The sequence below is a fragment of the Phoca vitulina genome, unplaced genomic scaffold (genome assembly GCF_004348235.1).
Source record: "Phoca vitulina isolate PV1807 unplaced genomic scaffold, GSC_HSeal_1.0 scaffold4, whole genome shotgun sequence".
Lineage (NCBI taxonomy): Eukaryota > Metazoa > Chordata > Mammalia > Carnivora > Phocidae > Phoca > Phoca vitulina.
Genome location: NW_022589707.1, coordinates 75,433,646 through 75,452,033, shown reverse-complemented (window position 1 = coordinate 75,452,033; position 18,388 = coordinate 75,433,646). Strand labels below are relative to the sequence as shown.

Here is an 18,388-nt window from a genome sequence, read left to right as displayed (position 1 = left end):
TTTCTGTGGAAAAATGCAACTGATTTTTGTGTGTTGATTTTCTATCCTGTAACTTTACTGAATTTGTTTATTAGTTCTAACAGAGTTTGTGTGTGTGTATGTTTTTTGTGTGTGTGTGTGCGTGTGAGTGTAATCTTTAAGGTTTTCTGCATACAGATCATATCATCTGTGAAGAGATAATTTTACTTTTTCCTTTCCAACTGGGATGCCTTTTATTTCTTTTTCTTGCCTGAGTGATCTGGACTTTCAGTACTCTACTGAACAGAATTGCAGAGAGTGAACATCTTTATCTTGTTCCTGATTGTAGAGGGAAAGTTTTCAGTTTTTTCTGTTGAGTATGTATTAGCTGTGGGCTTTTCATATATGACTTTTTTCAATTAGCAATAATCGCGCCTCTGGTAAACCTCATTGGCTACGATACTGCCACTGCGCAAAGCTCATATATGACTTTTTTAATGTTAAATAATTTCTTTCTATTCCTAGTTTTTTAAATGTTTAAAGGGTGTTGAATTTTGTCAAATGTTTCTCTGCATCAATTGTGATGATAATATGGTCTTTATTTTTTATTGTATTAATGTGGTGTATTTACATGGATTGATTTTCATATATTGAACTATCCTTGTATTCCAGAAATAAATCCCACTTCATCATGATATTCAATCCTTTAAATGTATTGCTGAATTCGGTTTCCTGGTATTTTGTCTAGGAATTTTTCATCAGTATTCATCAGGAATATTGATCTATAGTGGTTTTTTTTCTTGCAGTGTTTTGTTTGATTTTGGTATCAGATTAATGCTGGCCTCATAAAATGAATTTGGAAATGCTCTTTTATCTTCAATTGTTTGAAAGAATTTAAGAATTGGTATTAATTATTCTTTAAATACTTGGTAAAATTTACCAGTGAAACTGTCTGGTCTTGGGCTTTTATTTGTGTGGAGATATTAGATTACTGATTCAATTTTCTTACTAGTTATTGGTCTCCTCAATTTTTTTTTTCTTCATGATTCAGTTTTGGTAGGTTGTATATTTCTAGAAATGTGTCACTTTCTTCTAGGTTGTCTGATTTGTTGGCATATAATTATTCATAATAGTATTTTATTATCTTTATGTTTTCCTGGCATTAGTTGTAATATTCCCTCTTTCATTTCTGATTTTTGTTATTTCAGTCTCATGAACTGAATGTTTGTGTCCCTCCAAAACCCATAGTTGAAATTCTAATTCCCAATATGATGATAGGAAGGGAAACCTTCGAGAGGTAATTAGGTAATGAGGGTGGATCCCTAATGAACAAGAATTGTGCCCTTAAGAGAAGAGACATGGGTGCCTGGATGGCACAGTAGGTTAGGTGTCTGACTCTTGGTTTCGGCTCAGGTCCTGATCTCAGGGTTGTGAGATCAAGCCCTGGGTTAGGCTCCATGCTCAGTATGGAGTCAGCTTGCAGTTCTCTCTCCTTCTCCCTCTGCCCCTCCCACTCATTCTCTCTCTAAAAATAAATAAATAAATCTTTTAAAAAAAAAGAGAGATGAGATATGAAACAGCTTTCTTCCTTTCTTAACTTCCTACCATGTTAGGATACAACAGGAAAATAACCATCTGCAAACTGGGGAGTGGGCTCTCATTAGACACTGGATCTGCTCCCATCTTCATTTGGGCTTCCCAGCCTCCAGAACTGTGAGAAATAAATGTTTATTGCTTATACTACCCAGTCTCTGATATTCCTTTATATCAGCCTGTGCTAAGACATGGTCTTTTTTCTTTTCTTTATTTAGCCTAGCTAAGGATTTGTCAATTTTTCCCTCTTAGTACTGCTTTTGCTTCATCCCATAAGTTTTGGTATGTTGTGTTTTCATTATCATTTGTCACAAGATATTTTCTAATTTCCCTTATGATTCCTTCTTTGACCCACTGGCTATTCAAGAGTGTGTTGTTTAAATTCCACATATTTGTGAATTTTCTGGTTTTCCTTTTGCTATTCGTTTCTAGTTTCATCCCATTGTGGTTGGAAAAGATAATTGTTATGTTCTCAGTCTTCTTAAATATGTTAAGACTTTTTTATTGACCTAACATGTGATCAGTTTTGGAAAATGTTCCATTTGTACTTGAGAAGAATATGTGTTCTGCTTTTTCTTTTTTTGGATGGAGTGTTCTGTATATGTCAATTAGGTCTAACTGGTCTATATTGTTATTGAAGTTCTCTGTTTCCTCACTGGTTGTTTGTCTGGTTGATCTCTCTAATATCAAATATGAAATCTCCTATTACTACTGCATTGCTATGTATTTCTCCCTTTGGTTCTGTCAATATTTGTTCTGATGTTGGGTGCAAATACATTTATAATTGTTATATCTTTCTAGTGAATTGACCCTTTTAGTATTAAATAATGTTCTTTGTCTCCTGAGATAGTTTTTAACTTAAAGTCTGTTTTATCTAAGTATCACCTCTGCTCTCTTTTTATCATTGCATTGAATGTCTTTCCCATCATTTCACTTTCAGCCTAAGTTTGTCCATATTTTTAAAGTAAATCTCTTATAGACAGCATATAGTTGGTTCTTATTCTTTTTCAAATCCATTTAGCCACTCTATGTCTTTTGATTGTGGAGATTAATCTTTTATATTTAAAGTAATTACCAAGAGGGACAAACTTACTATTTGGTTAATTGTTTTCTGTATATGCTGTTTTTATTTTTCCCTCAATTCTTCTTTTGCTACTTTCATTTGTGTTTTGTTAAAGTTTTGTAATGACAAGCTTTAATGGATTTCTCATTTTATTTTGTACATCTTTTATAGGTATTTTCTTGTGGTTACCATGGAGATTCCATAAAACATCTTAGAGTTATAACAATCTATTTTAAACAGATAACAACTTACCTTCAATTGCATACAAAAAAATCTACTCTTTACATCTCCCTACACTTATGTTATCAATGTCACAAATTACATTTTTGTATTTTGTATCCATTAACATAGTTTTACAGTTGTACTTATTTTTATGCTTTTATCTTTTTAATTCTATAGATGAATTAAAGGTTATTTACTCACAACCACTACAATATTACAAGAATCTGTATTTGTCTATATATTTACCTTTTCCAGAGAGCTTTATATTTTGTATGCTCTAGTGTTACTGCCTAGTGTCCCTTTATTCCAACTTGAAGTACTCTCTTTGGCAGTTTAAGACAGGTCTAATGGTGATGAACTCTGTCAGCTTTTGTTTATCTGGAAAACTCTTTATTTTTCTTTCATTATTGAAGAACAGTTTTTCTAGATATAGTATTCTTGGTTGGCATTTTTTTTCTTTCATCACTTTGAAAATACCTTTGTTGATATTTTCATTTTTCATGCATTGTTTTCCTGATTTCATTTATCTTTCATTCTGTGTTCTTTTGTAGTGCATCAGGCTTTTTAAAGACAGTATTTTGGGGGTGCCTGGTGGCTCATTCAGTTCAGTGGCTGACTCTTTGGCTTAGGTCATAATCTCAGGGTTATGAGATGGAACCCTGCATTTGGCTCCACACTAGGCATGGAGCCTGCTTAAGATTCTCTCCCTCCCTCTGCCTCTCCCATTGGCTCATGTGCTCTCTAGAAAGAAAGAAAAAAGAAAAGAAAGAAAGAAAGAAAGAAAGAAAGAAAGAAAGAAAGAAAGAGAAAGAAAAAGAAAAAAAGAAAGAAAGGAAAGGAAAGAAAAGAAAAGAAAAGAGGAAAGGAAAGGAAAAGAATTTTGAATTCTTTATCAGGTAGTTCAATGATCTCCATTTCTTTAGTATCAGTTTCTGGAGATTTTTTTTGTTCCTCTTATTGGTCCATGTTTCACTGTTTCTTCATATGCCTTGTTATTTTTTGTTATGATTTATGCATTTGAAAAAACAGCTATCTCTCCTAGTCTTTATGGGCTGGCTTTGTACAGGAAAAGACCTTCACAAACCAGCCTGGCTGTAAATTCCAGGGGTCTCTCAAAACTTTTATGGGGATATGTCTTCCTGAGCTTGTGTGTGTAATTTCCCAATTAGACAGGTTTTCTGGTTTCTTTTTCAAGATCTTATAGTCTTGCTTTGCTCTCTCTGGTGTCTTTTCATGTTCCTGCAGGTTGTCTGGCTGCCAAAAACCACTGAGCACATTTGCTTTCTATGTACCCCAGGAATATGAAGTAGGCCAATTCCAAGTCAGGTGAGGCAAAAGGCAGTCCCTCGGGGAACCCCCCAAAAGCTGGAACATTTGACACACGTTCCACTTTCTCCTTTGTCTCTCAAGTGAGAAGCTGTGAGCCAGTTATTTTCTCCTGATTAGTGTGAGCTGTGCCAGTTTCTGTCTGTAGGATTATAAGTTCTCTAGTGCTGCCAGAAGCTGCTGAGTTCTCTTCTGTTCTCTGTGGTCCCCAGAAATCCACAATATGCCAGTTCCATTAGCACTCAGAGTCAAGAAAGACAGAAATTAGTCACTTGGATTGCTTCCCAAAAGGCCAGAACTTAGGACATATGTTCTACTCTTCTTATTCTCTTCCAAGGATGAAGCCAAGATAAAGGATGGGCATTTCCTTCCCAACACAAACTGTACCAGTTTGGGAGAGAGGCTGATGCAGTTAAAATAAAATGGCTTTCCTATCCATTTCAATGCAGCTGTTCTTGGCTGTCAGTTTACCTGAGTATTGAGAGTTTCTAACTGGTTTCTCAAGTTTTCGTAAAGTTTTTAGGTTGTATATTTTTTTTAAGTTAGTGTCTCTGTGAGAGAACAAAGTGTGGGGCTCTCTCTTCTACCATCTTGCTATTTATAATTCAACTTGATTTATAATTCAACTTACTATTAGTTTTATGTTAATGAAAGTATCTCCTAAAGTTTAACCATGGGTTGGTTATGAGATCCATTGTTTTGTGTTTATAATTTTTCCCTATATTGTGATATATATTTTTGTGGAAGTTTGGGGCAAGTTGAAACAAGTACTGTTAGACAAATGTCATGTCAACCTACATGTCAAGACCTGAAAATATGCATTATCACTTTAAACACTGTATTAGAAAATCCTTTATCTATCTCCCATCCACATCCATTTTAATGAGAACAAACTTGTTCTGCTCACAGCCCAGAATGAGCATCCAAGATTGTACCATGAGTCCAGTTAACAGCTAATTCACTGCTAGCTAATTTATTTTCTGGCTAGCAATCAAATTCTCTTTCAAATTTTGAGTTAAGCAATACAGACTATAGAAAGTCAAATAGTACTGGGACATGTAGTATAGCTGTAAGGTCATGTAGGGTTTGGGATGGCAAATATTTTTGGTAATTTGACAATTTACTTGTTGAAGAGTAAAGAGAGAAGTCATATTTGTGATGAAATACAGACTAATAAATAAAACATGAAAAAGAAAACAAATGCATTTATTAGTCTGACATATATTTTCATATATGATACCTTATGATAGCTTATGATAACTATAATTTTCTTTCATGCCAGTTTGCATATGGCATGGTTCAACTGATATAGGCCAGGCAGGCTAGGCTGGGCTCCAGGTTTTTAGTCTGATTTCTTATGTCTGCATGTGTCTTTGTTCTGGGGCCCAGATTAATAGGGCAGTGGCTTGCTGAGATGTGCTCTTCTCACGGCGATTACAGCAGCACAATCCATCCAGCCAGAAAACATAAATTATCTAAACCATGAAAATGGGGCCTGTTTGCTAACATTTCATCGGCCAAACCAAGTTATATGACCAACATCAACATTAATGGGGTACAAAATCTATTCTGCCCACACTAGTGGAAATGGGTATGGCAGCATGTGACCAAAACCCTTGATGTAATATAGAAAATGTACAACATTGGGAACAAAAATTCAGTGTACTATTAAGAGAAAGAGGGAGAGAGAAAGAGAAAGATATAAAGAAACAAGAGGAAACAAATGCATCTGATGATTTTTAGTTCATGTAACACCTGCATATACCTCTTGTAAATATGTATGCTGGATTTCCCCTGGAGCCTTCCACTAACTTACTGAATTTAAGTAGATTTCTATGCTCTGAAACCAAAGGATTACTGAACAAGGGAGACATTTATTCTTAGCTAATTTTGAATAGAATATATATTAAGTGTAAATTACTTTAAATCTTTCTTAAATTTAACTAAGTATAAAAAAGTACAAAACACAGCAGGAGGTGATCACACAGGCTTCTACATTGCCTTAAATCTTATTTTTGACATATTTGTATAGTGACTCTTTATCATTCTTTAATGATTATGGGGTATTTTGTTTAATAAGCCCCTTAAAAAATGGCTCTGCTGCCAACTTCCTCTCCCCAAGCAATACTCTCTGTCATGCATGGAAAAATAAAGAAGGCATACTCTACTTTTAAAATATATTTTTAAAGAAATTGCAAGGAATCTTCACCAGTTTTTATTATGTTTAACAACTAATTGATAAAGAAAAATCATCAAAATTTTCACTCCATTCACTTACCTGCTTTACAAAGAAAGAAAGCAAACTTTGAGAATTTTATTCAGTGTTTTTCCAATACTAGTGAGAAACAAATTCAGAAACTAACTTAAAGTTTTGTGATTTCATATGATTTCCTGTGAAACTATAAAAGCAAAATTGAAAAGATTTGACTTGAGAATACAATGACTTATGACTGAAAACTTCATAATCAATTGGCTTTCTGAGACAGCTTCTCTGAATTCCAAAATGTGGCAATTTCTAAAATGAAAAAGCTTAATATTTTAGTGTTCAATTTTTATTGGTTTTTCTGAACTCCCAAAGCAAAAGCTATAAAGAACATAAGAAACAAAAAGGTGCATAGCACAAAAATATTAATACAGTAATTTCTTACATTTTTATTATTCCTTCAGTATTCTAAGTACTTTTTAGGCAATATTTAAACCTTATATCACTTTGAGAAGGGCTATTGGACTAGTCATTAAAATCTAATTTTTAGTTATGGACACTATAAGAAATCTTGACTAAAATTCACCCATGGTTTTATAAAATTAATCCCATTGAACACTGTGGATTATCATAGACTATATTGCTTAAATATTCTCTACTAGAAGATAAAGTAAAAAGAGTGAAGTAATAAAAGTAGAGTATTGCTGATTTTGTACAAAGATCTTCCATAAACACTGAGTTCCATGAACATATTTAACAATTCAGTAACTGAAATGACAACCTTCTTCATGATTTATCTTGAATACCTGCCACCCAATTTTCTTTAAGCAAGCATATCTTAATCTTTTACGGGTTGGGAAACTCTGCGAGCATTTGATAAAAGATAAAGGATCTTTTCCTGAGAAGAACAAAACTTGCACATTTATTCACAACTGACTATATACATTTTAACAGAATAAAGAACCTCTGAGACTGATGCCAATACTCTGCAAGTCCTTGAACTCTGTTTTCAATACCTCAGCAAGTTTAACTAGCCTAATTTCTTTTTTCCTTCACACTTCTTTTCATTGGGGGTGGGGTGGGGGGAAAGAGTGTTTTCCAGGACCCTGAAGAGGAAAAGCTGTACTTCCAGAGTCCAAATGGTATTTAATGTATCAGATAAGTTTGGTGTGTGGGTTTTTTTTTTTTTTCTGTCTCACTCTTTATTTTTTTTTTTTTAAAGATTTTATTTATTTATTTGAGAGAGAGAGAATGAGAGAGAGAGAAAGCACATGAGAGGGGGGAGGGTCAGAGGGAGAAGCAGACCCCCCGCTGAGCAGGGAGCCCGATGTGGGACTCGATCCCGGGACTTCAGGATCATGACCTGAGCTGAAGGCAGTCGCTTAACCAACTGAGCCACCCAGGCGCCCTGTCTCACTCTTTAAGTATACAACCTTAATCAGGAAATATTAGCTCTTAGGAAAGAAAATCCCCAAGATTTTCTATTTTATTATAAAGTAACAACTATAATTAGGTTAATTATAAATTTACACATAGCTACTGGGAAAGTTAGCACAAATACTCAAATCTATTTTGTTAATATAAATAACCTTTAACTTATTTTGATGGTAGAAATTTAACGAAATTAGGTATGCATAATACTATATTAACTTACAAATGGCTTTCATAGTATTATTTTTATCCTTATAATAAATTGTCAGGTATGTAAAGTACATACCATTAGCTTCATTTTGTAGATGAGAAAGGTAAGAATCAAGAGGTTAAATAACTTGTCTAAGATGATTTAAATATTAATCTTTAGAGCATGGATTCAGATTTGGCTCTCATATCATCCTTAATAGGATCAATTTAAACAAACAAACAAACAAACTTGCTTCACATGTTGTCCTGTTTCTTGAAATGCTCTTATGGAAACGTCCACCTCTTAGTTCACTTATAGTTATTGGTTGGCCATATGGTCTATGACAGTCTCTGTTAGGTGCTGTCTACAGTTGAGAGTACAATTCCTGCTCTATTGGAGCTTATGATGGGCTGTGAGCTGTAGCATCATAGTATTTGTCTGTATGAGTTAGTTAAAGTCCACATATCAGAAAAATTAATATATTTGAAATGCAAACTGAAATCTTGTTTAAGTCATTTAAACTATATAACCATTTCAGACATGACAATACTTTCACTACAGATCAAAGATAACACATTTAGTAGAAAATACTCTCTACATTATTTTTCTGTAATGGTGATGAGGAACACTGATTCCTCCATATCCTATCACCAGTAATTTGTGAGAGGGCTATATCAGTTTTTGTCTTGTAACAGAATGAAGTCAGTTGGCTCATTCAAGAATGCATAAAAAGTCTTGAAACATTAATTGTGTTAAAATGTCTGGAACTTGTTCAGATATCATAAAATTTCATAATCCCTATCTTTTGGACAGAGGATTAATTCAGTATTGCTCAGGTATTAAAAACTCTTCAACTGAGGGGTGCCTGGGTGGCTCAGTCATTAAACGGCTGCCTTCGGCTCAGGTCATGGTCCCAGGCTCCTGGGATCAAGCCCCACATCAGGCTCCCTGCTCCACAGGGAGCCTGCTTCTCCCTCTCCCACCCCCACCCCCACTTGTTTTCCCTCTCTTGCTGTCTCTCTCTCTCTCTCTGTCAAATAAATAAAATAAAATTTAAAAACAAAACAAAAAAAAACTCTTCAATTGAAAATTGAGAACTGCCTAGGGGCTTACTTAGTATATTCTTTCAGATGCAGGAGGGGGCAACAAGTCTACTACTAAGATCCATGCAGTAGGTGCACTTTATATCAATTCTACAACTGCAAGACACCAAGTGTTTGTAGATGAGGTTCTTTTTTAAAGGCACTCATATCAAGTTCTAATGCAAGAATGAATTCATGTTGATGGATCTCTGCTTTGCCAATAAACTTCAAAGTCTTGAAAGATGAAGTCTAAATTAATCAATGAATACTTCAACATACCAGTTATTTTTGAACATTCAGAATATTAACAATCTAAGGTCACCTTGAGTCAATGATAATGGAAAATTATTTTTCTTAAGTTAAAAAGATTTATTGAAAGGGGGTGCCTGGCTGACTCAGTTAGAAGAGCATGTGACTCTTGATCTTGGGGTTGTGAGTTCGAGCCCCATGTTAAGTATAGAGATTACCTAAAAATAAAATCTTAAAAAAAAAAAAAAAGATTTATTGAGAGACTGTTATTTACTCTTCTATGCCTACAAAAATAAAATCTTACAAAGCAAGAGTTTATGGTGAAAAAGTGTACACTCCGCACAATCAAATTAAAATTCTATGGGCCTAGAGTTAAGAAATTTCTTAGATTTATTTTAAATAACTTAACCAGCTGGAAATCTTTTAAAAGTACTCACTAATTCATCTTTTTGAAACGATGGCTTTGCCTTTTAGTGAGAAATCTACTTTTCTTTCTTAAAGGAAACACAATGTCCTTGGCTTAGTTGTTCCCCAAAGAAGTAAATCTTTTTATGTGTAGTAAAGACACAGATTGTGGCAGATTTATTTCAGTCATGCCAGGCTGAAAATCTGTTTCTATAGCAAACAGTCATCCCTTGAGTTTACTAAGCTATATTCTTCAAATAAATAAGATATTTTACATTAGTGTAACCTGAGTGTTGCCATCAAGGTGTTAATCTTTCATTTATTATTCTAAGAAAACTACCTTAGCACTCATCCCCACAGCTATTGAAAGTCTGCCTTCCTTCTCCCATATTCAGGACCATGGGGTCATGTTAGTCTATCAAGGTTGATCCATCTGGGGCCATGTTGGCTCATCTTTCTTTCTACATACAGCTAGAGTCTGCATGGGTTCCTCCACACTGCTCCTAAAAGTGAATATATCCATCCCCACCTTATTTTCCAAGGCAGCATTATATAATGTTTGTTACATGTAATAGACTTTTACTGAAGTTTGAAGGTGAAAGTGTTATAGAGCAAAATAGGGAACAATTTAAACTTGATCATTTATATAGATTTTTCAACCATCTGCTCCATGGGAAGCCACTCCTTGCCGTTTCTGTCCACCGTCTAGTCCTGGAACCTAGGACCTCCTAATAGATAGCATTTTCCTCATTTCTTCTTTTTTTCTGAGTTCCAACTTACCAACAATTGATCCCAATGACTTTTTCTTTTTTTTTTTTTGGCTTTTTAAAAATTTTATTATGTTATGTTAATCACCATACAACACATCATTAGTTTTTGATGTAGTGTTCCATGATTCATTGTTTGAGTATAACACCCAGTACTCCATGCAGAACGTGCCCTCTTTAATACCCATCACCAGGCTAACCCATTCCCCCAACCCCCTCCCCTCTAGAACCCTCAGACTTTCTAAGTGAAACCGCAGTTTACTTAGAGAATGTGATTTATTATACACATCTTTTCATATTTATAAACTTTATGTGGTCATTTTTTCCACAATATTCATGTATGCTAGAAAAGAAGCTGTATTTTTATGTAGCATAGTTTTATATTTAAAGCTATTTGATCAAATTGACTAACTATGTTATTGAAATATCCTATGCCTTAACTACATTTTTGGATTTTTCTGATCTACAATTTTCTGAGAGAGCTGGGTTAAAAATTCTCCAGCGTACATGTGGATTGTAAAATCTCTCCCTCAAATTCTGTCAATTTTGCCATACATAATTGTAAGCAATGTTATAAAGGTTCTAGATGTCTATAGTTGAAATATCTCTTTAGTTGTTTTTTTTCTTTTTTGCACTATCTTATAGTTTCTCTTTCTCTTTATTATTATTTTATCTTAAGTTCTATTTTTTCTGATCTTAAAATTATGACACCCAATTTCTGTCGGGTAATATTTGTGAAGTGTAGCTTTTCCAAACATTTTGCATAATTTTTTCAAATTGCTTTTTATGTAGAGCTTATAAAAAATTCTTTTTGTCTTGTAATAGATGAATTAAATGTGTATTTATTTATTTAATAAGTAAGTAGTCTCTTTGCCCAATGTGGGGCTCAAACTCTCAACTCAGATATTACCGAGCCAGCCAGGTGCCACTCTATTTTTTTTTTTTTAACAGAGAGAGAGAGAGCACAAGCTGGGGGAGCAGCAGGCAGAGGGAGAGAGAGAAGCAGACTCCCCATCAAGCAAGGAGCCTGATGTGGGGCTTGATCCCAGGACCCTGGGATCATGACCTGAGCCGAAGGCAGCCACCTAATCAACTGAGCCACCCAGGCGCCCGTCTACTTGTTTTTGTTACTAACATATTTGAACATATTCCAGTCATGTATTTTTGAGTTTTCAATTTATCATGTCTCTTCGGTTTTACTTCTCTACTTTTCTTTCTTTATTTTCTGAATTCTGGTGAATTTAAAATATTTTCCTTGTTTCTTACATGTTCCTTTGTTGCAAACTATACATATTGGTGTTTTCAATGTATATCCTTAAATTTTTAATGCACAGATAAACATTATACTTCTGTAATAATTCTAAAATGATTCAGCATCTCTATCCTTCTCATAGAAAAAGAAAACTAGAAACATTGCATTTTATTAGTATTGTTTATTTTCATTTTTTTAATTTAATTTTTTTGAATTTTTTAAATTTAAATTCAATTAATTAACGTATAATGTATTATTAGTTTCAGAGGTAGAGTTTAGTGATTCATCAGTTGTATATAACACCCAGTGCTCATTACATCATGTGCTCTCCTTAATGTCCAACACCCAGTTACTCCATCCCTCCACCCAGCTCCCCTTCAGCAACCCTCAGTTTGTTTCCTATGATTAAGGATCTCATATGGTTTGTCTCCCTCTCTGATTTCATCTTGTTTTATTTTTCCCTCCCTTTCTCTATGATCCTGTTTTGTTTCTTAAATTCGACATATGAGTGAGATCATATAATTGTCTTTCTCTGATTGGCTTATCTCTCTTAATACCCTCTAGTTCCATCTATGTCATTGGAAATGGCAAGATTTCATTATTTTTGATGGTTGAGTAGCATTCCACTGTGTACATATATATGCCACATCTTTTTTATCCACTCATCTGTCTATGGACATCTGGGCTGTTTCCATACTCTGGCTATTATAGATAATGCGGCTATAAACATCAGGGTACTGTATCCCTTTGAATTAGTATTTTTGTACTTTTTGGATCAATACCTAGTAGTGTAATTGCTGGTCATAGGATAGTTCTATTTTTAACTTCTTGAGGAACCTCCATAATGTTTTCCACAGTGGCTGCAGCAGTTTGCATTCCTACCAACAGTGCAAGAGGCTTCCCCTTTCTCCACATCCTCGCCAACATTTGTCATTTCCTGAGTTGTTAATTTTAGCTATTCTGACCCGTGTGAGATGGTATCTCATTGTGGTTTTGATTTGTATTTTCCTGATGCATTTTAAAAATATCTACTGAAGTATCTCATCTATCTTCCTTTTTATAGTCTACCATTTTAGTTCCACCTTTTGTCAAGCATAGAAATTGAATAGTGCATTCATTATAGATAATAATTAAACTGGATAAATTGTAGCCAGGGCTCAGGTGCAAGAGCATGTGGCTCCAGGGGTCCCAAACAGATTAGGTTCAACCACTGGCTGCTGATAAAATCTAAAGGCAAAGAAATGAGTGGTGTGAAACAAGAAAGGAATTTATTTCAGTGAGGACAACATTGGAAAGATGGTAGACTAGAGTCTCAAAAGACTGTCTTCAAAGTTTTGAAAATACTTTCAGATTTATATGAGGAAAATGTGGGACAAAGGTCAGTGGGTATTGTAGGTGGGCAGTGAAGGTCAAGTTGATAATTGTCTGGGGGTCAGTCACGTGGGGTCTTGTTGGCTCAGGACAGTCCTTATTGCTGGAGGGGTTAGTTTCTGTTCCCCTCAGGGGATGCTTTGCCTGCAGGATCTTTTGCCTGAATTAAGAGATAACCTGGAAATAAGAACTTAATCAGTTAGAAAGTACAGACTGGCCAAAATGGCAGTAGTTGAAGTCCTCTTTCAATATTAGCATTTCATCCTTACAGCACTGTGGATGGTAGAATTGAGAAGTAAAAGGAAACTTGGTCTTTGATTGGGTTGGTTGTAGAGCCATTGGATCAACCTGTCCAGAAGTTTATCTTCCTCAGGACTTCCCAGTTATTTGACACAGAAAATGCCATTTTTATTTATGAAATAGTTTGACTTGCCTGTTACTAGTCTATTACTTGCAACCTAACAGTTGTAATAGTTACATTTACCAATGTTTCTTACAAATTTTTGTTTCTTCCTTTCTTTCATCCTACTTTTTTTTTTTTTTTAAGATTTTATTTATTTATTTGACAGAGAGAGACACAGCAAGAGAGGGAACACAAGCAGGGGGAGTGGGAGAGGGAGAAGCAGGTTTCCCTCTAAGCAGGGAGCCCAATGTGGGGCTCGATCCCAGGACCCTGGGATCATGACCTGAGCCGAAGGCAGACGCTTAACGAGTGAGCCACTCAGGCGCCCCTCTTGCATCCTACTCTTTTTTTTTTTTTTTAAGATTTTATTTATTTATTTGAGAGAGAGAATGAAAGAGAGCACATGAGAGGGGGGAGGGCCAGAGGGAGAAGCAGACTCCCTGCTGAGCAGGGAGCCCGATGCGGGACTCGATCCAGGGACTCCAGGATCATGACCTGAGCCGAAGGCAGTCGCTTAACCAACTGAGCCACCCAGGCGCCCGCATCCTACTCTTAAGTAAACATTTCTTCATGTTGAAATGCTTTCTTTAATACTTCATAAAGGATCTATGAAATCTATACATCTATGAAATAAATACATTTATCTTTATTATTTCTGAAAAAAAATCATGAGTTTGTCCTTATATACAAGAGTTTACCTGAACATTGATTATAGATTGTCAGTTATTTTCCTTGGTGTCTGAAAATGTTACTCTTTGCTTCTGGCCAATATAGTGTTGATGAGTTTTCTGTTAGTCTAGCTGTCATTCAACTGTACTTTATTTTCCCTTTTGTAATTTTTAGGATTTATTTTTTTAACCTTGCTATTCTGCTGTTTCATGGGCTATATTTAGATGTATTTATCTTTATTTTACTAGTTATAGACCATATTTTCAACCTGAAATTCCCTCTCTTTCCATGCAATGTTCATCCATTATCTCTTCATATACTAAGTCTCCACATTCCCTCTAATTTCTACCACTGGATAGTCATTTAGACATAGATTTCAAAGTCCTAATTATTATCATTCTCCATTATTTATGCTTTTATATTTTTGTATATCTCCTCATGCTTTCTGGACAAATTCTTGAGTGCTACATTTCAAACTTCAATTTCTTTCTTTGACTAATGTTCTAACTCATTCTGCTGTCTTACAAGGTAGACACTAGCCATACATGCTTACTTAAACACATTTAAATTAATTACAATTAAATAAAGTTAAAAATTCAGTTCTTCAGTCATAGAAGTTATATTTCAATTATTCAATAGCCAGAAGTGGCTCATGGTTACCATACTGGACAGTGCAGGCACAGAATCTCTGCACCATCACAGGAAGTTCTATTGGACAAGTCTGGAGGGTATGCCAATATTGAGTCTTAAACTTTGATTACAAAAAAATGCTTATATGCTGTTTCTAATTGGTTCTCTTCCATAGCCATCTGTTTTTGACTAATTTCTGCATCAGTTTTCTCATGACTCATTTATTTTTTTAAATGTCATTCTTTTTTCTAATTATTTAAAAATACGTATCTTAAAATTATTTCAAAGCCATTATTTTCATGTTGGTGTAATTACTAAGTTTGTTGGCTTTAGTTTTTAATGTTGTTTTGCTTTGTTTTTCAGGTGTTTTATAGGGTTCACTTGCTGGCTCATCTTGAGGCCTAATTTCTGTTCGTTTGTTTCTCTCTTTCTTACTCTCTCATCGTGTTTTCCTCCATCTGCCTAATCTCCAGCTCGTCAAGAAGCAGATCATATATAAGATTCTTGGCACCTGGCCCGTGGTGACACTGGGGATATCTCATATCCACTCGTGGACCAGAAATTAAGTTGGCATACATCCTGATTGGGTGGTTGTCTCTATGCCACTTGCCAAACTAAGTTCATGGGTCACAGCTACAGGAATAATTACAGTTATGCTCAGCATCTCTCCATGGATGGAGAAAGTCCATTCCAGACCTTGATTTCATATTGTGAGCCTGGCTCTTTCCTTGCCAAATCATCTGTAGGGGGCCTTTGGGTTACAGTTACTCTGCAGGGGCCAAAGAACTGGCAGCTTCTACCTGTTACTGAATTTAAGGCCAAATAGATCCGAGGCTTTGTGCCTGCTTTGTAATTTCTAACCTATAGTGATTTGTTTTTCTTCTTGTTTTTGAGCAGAACTATACATATTTAATTTAATTTCCAAAAATTTTCCATTGGTATCATTTGGGATGAATAGGCACAATTAAAAGTGTGAACTCAGGACCATTTTGAGTGGAAACCTTATCTTTCTTTTTTTGGAAAACTATTACTTCTTTGATATTTTCTGGTTCTCATTTTTTCTGTTCTCCTATTTGGAACTTTTAAATTTGTTGTATTTAACATATTTTTGAGATTGACATATATTTTCCAAAACAAGAAAAACTAGAGAAAAGAACGTTACTACATTTTTGAAAATCTCTTTAATATCTCTCTACATAGCTAGGTTTTTATACCTATCAAGACAGCTTGTATTTCTTATCTATTTCTCTTTTTTAAAAGATTTATTTATTTATTTGAGAGAGAGAGAGAGAGTGCGCGTGCATGTGTGAGTGGCGGGAGAGAATCTCAAAGCAGACTCCCCTCTGAGTGCGGAGCCTGATACTGGGCTCATGCAGGGCTCCATCTCACCACCCATGAGACCATGACCTGAGCCAAAACCAAGAGTCAGACGCTTAACTGACTGAGCCACCCAGGTGCCTCTTTCGTAGCTACTTCTTTGTTCATTCTGTTGCCATTTGTTGTTTTGGTGGCAGTCTTGTAAAGAGACCCTCACAGATATGTAGTTGGAAAAAGTAAACATATTTTACTAGTCTTTTCAGAGAGTAGTGGTATTGTTTTTTGGTAGTTTCACTACCAGGCAAAACTCAAATGGTAGTTTCTTAAAAGTTGCATTCCATATATGATTGAATATCAACAAAATTTTTCATATTTTGTTAAATTAAAATTCTCAGGCAAATTGGCATTTTGAATGGATCTTTTCTCACACATGATTTTTAACATTATTCACTGGTTATTTTTGGATTCCCTCTCTCCTTCTCTGTTTACACTTTCCTGATGTAGTGGTTAGACCTAAATGTGGAAATGTCTTTAACTTTGAGAAGCCTCTGACAACATAGTGCTCTAAGTATTATGTGATATGGAAAAAGATAAAAATAGTCTATCTGAACTATAGTCAGTGGACAACAGAAGAAGACAGAAATTTAGATTAAAAAAAAACTCAGCTGATGAATGAAGAATTTTTCTTTGGATGGGAGTACCTACTACATCCTATCTACTGGTTGCTGGCCAAAGGAATTATATAGCCTGATAGGATATTAATCCAATGTAGAGGAAATATCCCTACTCGACAGTCAATCACTTACAAATAACAACATCAACAACAACAATAATAACAGACTCCAAAATATTACTTTAAAATATAGACTAATAATTAGAATATCTTATATTGAAATGAATGGTTATTTTAGAAAAGCAAAGCAACAGAATACTTCTCAGGTGCTATTGGCTAAGAATTGAAGATAATTCTCTCTCTCTTTTTTTTAATATTGGCTTTTCTTTCCCTAATGTGTTGACATTTGAAAATCTAACAAGGGTGTTGTCCTACAGTTATGGGGATGTGTTGTAATGACAAGGCTGAGTTCAGTCTAAGTAGATCCCAAAGCATGCAGAGGCCTTGCATTATTTCTCATAAGACTTTTAAACTACTTTTTCAAATTGAAATCTCTGATGGCCTGTCTACTTCCAAATTTTGTTGGATCTAAGGCAATGATACAAATGGAGATTCCCATGCTAAGAGTCTTATGGAGCTATAAATCAGGTTAGAACTCTTAAAATGTATCCTGTCCTCTACCCTTCTACCTTGAAGAATGTACCTTTTTTAATAAGAAATTTCATATATACACATATACATATATATATAAAATAAACCATATGATTGAGAGTTGGCTAAATATCAAAGCAATTTAATTTATTGTTCAATTAATCATTTAAAGATGTTTGGCTGTGTGATAAAATAGATTCACATAACTTATAAATTATTTAGTATTTATTTCATAACATTTTTGCTTTTATTTCAAGCAAAATTATGTTGTTAAAATAATTACTTTCATACAAACATATTTTTGTAACAGTAATGCAAAATCAAATAATTTTCTTGATTTATTTTATAATTTATTAATTTAGTTCTTATATAGTGCTTTAATCATATTAATGTACAGACAGTTTGTTCTGCTGAAGTTGTCACTAGATTGGAATTACTAATAAATTTCTTAAAGTAAAACTTAATTTTAGAAATTAATCATGAATTCCACCTATCATACTCAAACATTGTAAAAGAACCACATGTGTAATAAATTATAATTATGCACTATTACAGAAAAGTTAAATTTAATAAAATTCATCTTATTTGTGCAACAATTTTTGCTCTCTCTTAAAGTAATATCTGGGCATATTTGGTAATATGAACAATTGTTTCATACTTCATCCACCTTAATCTAGATCTGCAGATATATAAATTTGAGAGTAATATGAACCGTTTAATTTTGCAAAATTTCTTTCCTCTTCCTATGTGTAACTTTGCAAACATGATAACTCTTGAGTGTGTCCAGAACCAAGCTCTGGACACAAAGAGAAAAAGAAAATAGGTCTTTGGCATTACTGTGAAATTATATTTCTTATGCAAAAAACTATTGTTTTATACTATCTGAGAGGGAGTATGTGTTAATTTAGTTGTCTTTTATCTACATATCCCACCAATAAAATTCTTCTAGAACCCTAGACAGTGTCCCTCTCTAATGTTGGCCAGAGTCCACAC

The 18,388-nt window shown here is 34.5% G+C and overlaps 1 pseudogene; it reads right to left on the bottom strand.

Moving 5' to 3' along the window:
• Positions 1-253: 253 nt before the first annotated feature.
• Positions 254-438, bottom strand: LOC116631197 (annotated as a pseudogene).
• Between the last annotated feature and the right edge of the window lie 17,950 nt (positions 439-18,388).